Raw genomic sequence first — 9,500 nt, 5'->3', positions numbered from 1 at the left:
CCAGGAAAAATAGTCGTCTGATACAGCTGGCCCATCTGTTAATTCTCCCTTTGCACAACGATCACGTCGTCCATGCCAGTAGGATAAATACTCCGCATGGATTCGATGCCAGTCATGGTCGTACTTACCTCTTAAATCGATCTGGTGTAGTTCTGGGAGTGTATAGGACAACAAAGGTATCGTTTTGTCGCATACCGAACTGTCTCAGCACACGATCTGGATGATGCCACTCTACTATATGGAAGCATATAAGAGGGCTAACAGTCAACCAAATGTCTTCACCATCACGACAATAATCAGGTAAGGATGACCAAATCTGTGAGTATGGCGACCAAATAACCTGACAAAAAAAAAATAATAAGTATACATATAAAAAATTTTAAATATTCATTTATATAAATATTTACTACCTGATTGGGCATCAGCATGTCGAATGTTTTTCTGTACACGAGCAACATATTTGTTGACCGTTTAGAGGCAACTAATACATCACTCCATCTAAAATTATAAAAAATACAATTAATTTATATTCTTACATAAAATGGTAACGAAATAAATATATAAATAAAATAATACTTGACACTAAGTGGACGATGATCTGGGGCCTATAGTTGGATTTGTGGTGCTATAATTGGAAATCGATTATAAGCCCATATTTGTAATAGTATCAGTGGCCCCGCTATTTCCAACGTTTGTACATTGGAAGCCCGACAAAGTTCTCTGTACAACCATTCAAGACATGTAGCACCCACGAGTACGTATTAGCGTGCTCGAAATCAAACAATAATGGGAGGAACATGAGATGCACCAGAGTATTTGACTTTTCGGCAAATAAAAATCCTCCAATAAGCTGTAGGATGTATGCTCGTGCATACCTACGTACGCTGATGTCGTCGGCATCGAGAGGTAATTCGGGAAACTGGGACGCCAACCAAGGGATACTCAATCTTGATCCCTTCAGATCCTCTGATAAAATGCCTAAGAGCTCTTCACAAACGTTCTTCCAGTCATACTGTAGTGAGCCTGTCAGTGGTTGCCCGTCCACTCTTAACCCAAATTGTACGGCAACATCCTGTAGCGTAATAGTGCATTCCCCACAGGATAGGTGAAATGTGTGTCTCTGGTCACCAACGCTCAAAGAGCAGTAATCAGGTGTCAATCAAGCTAGATGAAACCAATATGTGCAACCCGAAGAAAACCCGTCTCCTGAACATATGGAATAATGCGGTGATCAAATGAGATAGTACTTTGTGCAATCGCCTCCCTCCTCCGACAACTCAACACTATAGTGGAAGAACTATCCCATACTATTTGTGAACGATGCGTGTTTTGTTGGTACAATTGTACAGGATTAGAAGAACCAGGCTCCATTACCTAAAAAGTTCAAATTATATTACATAATAGAATCGATAACATAAAAGATACATAAAAAGTACATAAGAAAATAAAATTACATAAAATAAGTTTATTAAATAAATTCATTACGTAAATTTATTATAAATACATAAAGAATACAAATATATGAAATATACAATTATATAAAAATTATAAATACATAAAGAATAAAAATACATGAAATATACAATTATATGAAAATTATAAATACATAAAGAATACAAATACATGAAATATACAAGTAAAAAAATAGAAATAAAAATCCTAATGACCCGAAGATGACGAAGCACCCAGTGTATGGTGTGGACAAGTGCATCTGTTCTGTCCTTCTCTTTTACAAATCGTACATCACACTTTTTGGCTTGCTTCTCTCCAATCCATTTCATTATGAATTCACGTACTTTTTGGCCGACCTTGTTCTCTGAGTAAGTCCGTATTTAGACGAACTTCTGTAAATGATAATTCTGGCCAATAATCTGGGTGTTGAATTGGATGGAAGCAGTCTTCATAACAACGCTTGAAATTGAACAATTTGTAGCATTAATCAATAAGTGGTAGGTATGTCATATGCATGTAATTACAAACTGCAATTACACGAGAGCATGGAATCTTAAATGATTGCCACTTATTGTAAAAACATGTCCCTTCTTTCAAGCTTAAAACTTGGGTGTGTTGTCCTTTGTAGGGAGAAATCATACTTATGCCAGTTTGTACTTCAAAAGTTTGACTTTCCCTGTCAATGGATGTCACCGTATGTGCCGATACTCGTTTTTTCCACCTCTTCAGTTTCTTTAGGGCATATTCTTATATATGTCCCCACAATCGAGTGCTTTACTGATTTCTTGTCTCCGGCATTCAAAATAGAATATTGTGCGATAGAATGTTAGCCTAACCAAAGAAGTAATGGGTAACATTCTAACACCTTTAAAAACATCATTCATGCATTCAGCTGTATTGCTGGTCATCCACCCATAGTGGTACCCACCGTCATGTGACTGTGTCCATTTTTCTAAGTCAATGTCTGAAAAAAATTCAAGACATTCAGGATGCAATTGTTTCGATTCTTTCATGTACCGAATGAACTTACGCCTTTGATGTTGATTTCCAGCCTTAAACACCAAATTTTTTAGTTGCTTCGATTTGTATTTTGTATTGAAATTACTGGCAACCATGAAGACAATATCAGTGGTATGCTCTGGGTTCACTCCAACCAATTTCTTCATTATTAATTGCAGCAAGAATGCCCGTATGTTTATTAGAAATCAAGCAAATACCCTTTCTTTGGGTAACATATTCATGCAATGCCCAAAAAACCATGACCAACTGGACGAATTTTCATCTTCTACGATAGCAAAAGCAAAGGGAAATATATGTCTGTTTGCATCAATAGATAAGGTTGTCAATAATATCCCCTTATACTTTCCGTATAGATGAGTTCTATCAATCTGGATTAATGGCCTACAATGGTTGAACCCTTCTTTTGCAGGACCAAATGACCAAAAAACTCGTCCAAAAATAGTCGTACCTGCCACATCAGAGGGAAGGAAAAACCTGTATGTTTGTGTTCCTGGGTTATAATGAAAAACAACATCAGCCAATACGGAAGCTCTGAATATGATTTCTCCCACTCGCCAAACACAACAATTAATGCTTTTCTCTTGGCTTGCCACACCCGTCTATAATTTACATTATAGCCATATTGTCTTTTAATGGCTTCTTGAAGTAGGGCCACAGGTACTCCAGGATCAGCTCTAATCAAATTTTGAATTTCGATACTCATGAAATTTGAATCTAGTTATGAATGATCCCGTGTCAACTCTGAAAACAAACATGAGGTTCTCCTTGAAGTTTTGTGATTTCGAACATCCCATGAGTTTTTGCGCCGATATGCCCGTAGCCTCCAAGCACAACCGTCACCCCAGGATTTACATTTAACATACCAAATATCCTGATTTGATTCCACTACGACAATTTCGTAGTGTTCTGTCATACAATATTTTTTTTATAACAAGCTGTAAATCTTCTTTGGTATTAAACAACATTCCCTTTTGTATTAAACTACAGTTATCTACTCCTACATTTCTTTCTTCCAAAGTAGACCCTAGTTCACACGTTGAATTTTTCATTTCCCAATCTATTTGGTTGAACATTTCCGACGGTACCAACTCAAGATCTTGTTCACCACTACCGTCGTTTCCAAATAATTCATCCACTTCAACATCAATGTCACTATCTCCATCATTTTTAGGTCAAGAATTACTAAATCTTCAGGACGCATCGACATATTTATTATGTTTTTTTTTCAACTATTATAGTTGACAAAAAATAAATTAATATGTCAACCCAACAAACTCTAAGTTCTAAGTTTTCTAAGTTTAAATCAATCATACATAAACTAAATCATGCATAAGCTATACATATAAGGTTTCTAAGTTTAAATCAATCCAAACAAATAAAAAAAAAAGATCAGCCCAAAAACATATATAAACTATACATAAACTAAATCATACACAAACTATATATAAACTAAATTATACACAAACTATATATAAACTAAATCATACACAAAACTATACAACATAAACTATACATACATGAACTATACATAAACTATACATACATGAACTATACATAAACTATACATACATGAACCATACATAAACTATACATACATAAACTATACATAAACTATACACAAACTATAATACATAAATTATACATACACTATACATAAACTATACAAAAATGTAGGAATATACCAAGCAAAATTCAGCCCAAAACACATGCAAAAACATACATATAAATACATATCAACCCAACTAGAGAAAGAAATATACCGAGCAAAATTCGACAGCAAAAAATGTAGAAAAATTGAGCAACACAACCGCTATAATGGAGGATTCGGTGAGGATCAAATGGAGGACTGAAAGTTGAGCAAAATCGAAAATTTGGAAGATTTCGATGAAATAGAGGCCTCGGTGAAGAAAATCAACGAGATCTTGGTAAGTAGAAGGGAGGAATCGATGGTCTCGGTGAGGGAAAATGATTATAAGCAGCGGTGAGGAAGAAGAATAGCCGTTTCGGTGAGGAAGAAGAAGGGTTCGGGCGGAGGTTTTAAGGCGTAGAAGTCGTGTACTCAGTACACGACTTAGGGTAATCGTGTACCCGGTACACGATTCCCTCAGTCAAACCTGCATGACTGCCATGCCAGACTGGGCGTGCCAGGTGGCCAGGTACTCGTATACCCGGTAAACGATTTAGGCCTTATCGTGTACCAGGTACACAATTTAGGTGTAATCGTGTACCCGATACACGATTTAAACACCTATTTTTTGGAATACTTCCCCCAATTCTATTTTTGTCATTATTTATTAAAAAAACATTATTTTAAAAAAAATTCTAAAAAATTACTATGTGATAATTTTTTCTTACTAATTCTTTTTAAAAATGAAAGAGGAACATGAGATTAGAGCCCACCTAAATTGCATCTCATCATTGCTCTTAATATTTTTCGTTAAATTATTTATTTATTTATAAGCTTCAATGAATTGAATTGTGTTAAACATTAGTGGGAGCCTATTATTAGCAAGTAATTTGAATTAGTTGCCACTCATTTAGGATAGTGGTTAATTTGGAATGTAGGATGGACGTGGGTTAGTGTCTTAGTGGAGTTGATTATCGAGGTTTTTATGGTTAGTGGTAGGTTATTTATTTTTATATAAATAAATGAATGTAATATTTCTCACTTCAATGGCCATGGATATGTTTGGAATGTCTTTTAAGCTAAATTATCATATGAAAATTTGTAATGGGTAGTAATAGTTATTTTTAATTTCGCATTTGTAGTACTTTTAAAACTATTTGCCTATATGGTAAATTTTGACCGCTCCATTCTTTTATTTATTTATTTTTTAATTTTTGCCCTTCATTCAATTTCATGTTTACGTTTGTGGACAATTTTCGTTTTCTTCTTTTCTTCTTTTTTTTTTTCTTTTATTTTTTTTCTTTTTTATTTTCTCTGTAAAGCATCCATTCTTTTTCTTCTTTCATTTGTATTTTTTCCTCTTCATTTCTTACGATCTTGTGTAATTTCATTCAAGTCATTTTAATCGACACCCACGAAGCTCACGGTTTGGGTTTTAATTTCCTATTTTCACTCCAATTGCATCCTTCCATTTTCCTTTTCTCAATATTTTCTCTCGACCCTCTCACTTTTCTACTTTCATCCTATTTGATTTATTCCTCTTCTACTTTTCTTAGTCCAATTTCGTTTTCTTCCCTTGATTTTGGGGTTTCTTCGCCACTTCAAGATGTATGCTTCATTAGACTTTCAAGATCTTTCTTCTTTTTCTCCCTCTTTTCATCCATTTTTTCATCACCTAGAAAGTGGGTTTACATATTGAAGTCAATGATATCAATGAAGTCTACTAATGGGTCATGATATTCTTCCTTTATGATTGAAGTTTGTCAATGATAAAACTTAGATATATAATAGTGATATCCATGTATAGTGCTATCAATAATAGAATTAGGTAAATAATAGTGGTAACCGTGTATCAATGATACCGACGATAGAATTCAGATATACATCGGTGATCTCAATGAGATCTATGATAAGAATCTATAATTGATAGCAATATATAGAAGCCCTTTATAATTTTTTTTGGAGCAAATTCAAATTATGGAACGACCTTCTACTATTGTTACTGTTGGATCGATATAGGAACCCTAGAGGGGTGAATAGGGTTGTTAAACTTTTTTTTTTAATTAACTCAATTAAACTAATTAATATACTTTTTATAAATAATAAGAAAAATTCAAATTATGCAACAAATAAGATGACAAAAAATGTGATAATTTAATCTATCAAATTTTAGAAAATAAATAAGAACAAATTAAAACATACAATAAATTTCTTAAATTAATTGTAAAAATAAAAAAGAAAGAGTTAGAGAAGAAGACACCGTATTTTTATAGTGGTTCAGTCAAACTCGACCTATTCCACTCCAAGCGCCTCTTGGGAATTTGAATAAAATCTTTCCGACTCTTTCCACGGATTAGAGCCCAATCGTTACACCACCGCTCCTTTTACGAGTTCAAGAGAAACCCGATCCTTTCCACGGTTTAGGATCAAACCGTTACAAATATTAAAATTTTTGAAGAACATAATACAACTCTCACTAGAGTGGAATTACAAGTTTAAACACTTAACAAATTTATCCTCACAATACAATAACATTCTCTTAAGAATAAGATGAAAAAAAATTGGGAACTTAGAGAGAGCACCAATGAAACTTTTGAGTTTTGGAGGATTATGAAATGTAAAATTTGTTATTTTAAAATTTGGAGAGGAAGATGGTTTATATAAAGATGGAAAATTTTTTAGAAACCACAATTAATTTGGACCATTGGATTTTGGAAAAGAAAAATCAATGGTGGATATTTTAAATTAAACTAGTTGTTAGATACAAACAAAATATAATATTAAATTCCTTTTCTTTTGAAATTCATTTTCTTTTTAAAATTAATCCAAAAAATAAAAAAACATACCATGTATCAAAAACTAGCCGTTAGACACAAACATAAACTAATATTAAATTCATTTTCCTTTTAATTCAATTTTCTTTTAAATTCATTCTCTTTAAAGTCAATCCAAAAATAAAAAAACATACCATGTGTAAAAAAACTAGCCGTTAGACACAAACATAAAATAATATTAAATTTATTTTTCTTTTAAATTTCTTTTAAATTTCAATTTTTTATTTTTAAATCAATCCAAAAATCAAAAGTCCATCATATGTTAATCTCCTAATGAGCTGCCACATGTCTACATGCAGATGGTCTGGTTATGCCACATCATCCACCACGGTATTTCTCTATAGACTTGTTTCGGTCATATCGTCTTCGTTTTAGCTCCGATTTGAGTGATTCAAGAGGTGTTGGAATCGTTGTTTCGAGCTCTACGCTATGGACATATTAAAACACTAAGATTTTCAGTAATTAAAAATTGAGTTTGTTATCATCAAAACATTGATTAATTAATTTGAGATTAAAGGCCAAAAAACCAACAGTTACCAGTGATAAATTTTTGTTTATTGTTTCTTCATCTACTTTGGCATTGATGTTGATTTCCATTTCATTGTAAAAATTTCTATCACTTATAGCTTGAAGTGTTAATATTTCAAGATTAATATCTACTTCCATCACTTATAATTTTAAGGGCCAATTTTTCAAAGTTTATAGCATGTGATAGAAGTCTATCATTATAAAGTTTACCAATGATAGTCCATGATAGACTTCTATCACTTATAGCTTTAAAACTTAATCTTTGAAAGTTGATAGCCACTTAAAGAAGTTTATTAGTGATAGGCACAATAGCTATTGACAATCAAATATTCATGATCAATTATCATCATGAACAGAGAAACAATGTGAGATGAAGCATTAGCGGAAAGTGTTATTTGAACCTAAACAACTTAGCTGATAGCCAATGATAGCTAAAGTTGATTGCCACTAATAGAAGTCTATCAATGATAAAAACTAATAACTTTTAAGTGTTAATATTTCAAAATTGTTAATCACTGATAGACACTCATAACTTTCTATGTATTGATAACTTTAAGTGTTGATCTTTCAAAGATAATAACCACCGATAGAAACTTCAGTGATAGCCATGATATAGATTACCAGTGATAGTTATTGATAGTTTTCAGTGTTAATCATTCAAAGTTAATAATCATTAATGAAAGTCTATAATTTATCATTAGGGATAACCATTGATAGCAGTTACCAATGAAGGCTAATGATAGCAACTATCAATGAAAGCCACCGATAACAATTATTAATAATAACTTTCAATTTAAAAAAAAAAATACAAAGAAGCTGAAGCATGCAAAAACATGTGATTTTGGGTTTTCAATTGGTGGGTTGAGCGAAAATTATTGAGCTTTTTAGTCTTTTCTAATATATGGCCCTATTTTTGTTCTATATCTACAATTTTTTTTATGCTTGTGCTATATTTTCTATTATTTTTTTGTGAAATTGTCATTTATGCACCTAATCCATATTATATTTTGAAAAATTAATTCCATGCTGACAGCCAGAAAAAGGATACGAAATAACCATTTTCACGACAATTTATTACCCAAATTTTCTTTTGAAATTAATTCCACACGTGTTAGAAAGAACCATTCTAAATCCTCTCTAACTTCCGGAGAATGTTTTGTTACTCCCAACTCAATAATATTTTCTCTCTCACTAGAGAAGACATGATATATGAATCTATATTCTAGTCCTACCTTATATCATATCTTGATAGGTTGCGTACCATTCAATTATTTTCATGAAATAGATCCAACAAAGGAGGTGTTGGAATTGTCCTCGAACTCGTCGTTCGTAAAATTCGTGTTAAACATTCTATTTAACAATAAAATATTATTGAGTATCTTATTCGATAAAGATATTTATATTGCATTCTATTATGAAAATCCAATAAACATATCTAAGGCTATAGTATGAATACTTTAACTCTATGTAGTGACATAAATAGGATCAAATTAATAGTATATAGCCTAAATGGTGTATAAGTATATGGATAAAATTGGGTATCTCATCTTGGTAACATTATAAGATGCGGTTCATTTTGTATAGGCAATACAATGATGTGATCCATAGATCATTCATATAGAAATATGTGAGTGGTGGCATCTTATGCAATGAGTTTGCATAAAGACTGGACCATTTACTGTTAAAACTGACTATTTCATACTAAAGTAACCTAGGATAACTCGATCTTAATCTTGAACTAGCTATGAACTCCTGTTTGTTCGAGATTGTCTTTGATCTGCATGAGTGAGAGTAGTCCAATAACACTACTTAATAAGCCTTCCATTTTGGGGATAAGACCGGATAGATAGTTGGGGACATAGCCCTGTGAGATAATATCACTCCTACCCGTTCTAGGGTTAGCAGATAGGTTGTTCTCTTAAGTGCTGATTTCAGGTCTTGAACAATCGGGGGCCCGCCTTCTTATGATAGAGAGGGACATGATTCATAAATGGTATTATGAATTAGTTGTTCATTAGAAGGTCAGAGGGAACTTAAGG

Source organism: Benincasa hispida, chromosome 9 (genome assembly GCF_009727055.1).
Source record: "Benincasa hispida cultivar B227 chromosome 9, ASM972705v1, whole genome shotgun sequence".
NCBI lineage: Eukaryota > Viridiplantae > Streptophyta > Magnoliopsida > Cucurbitales > Cucurbitaceae > Benincasa > Benincasa hispida.
The sequence above is the reverse complement of the archived record's forward strand: the minus strand, read 5'-3'. Positions refer to the sequence as shown.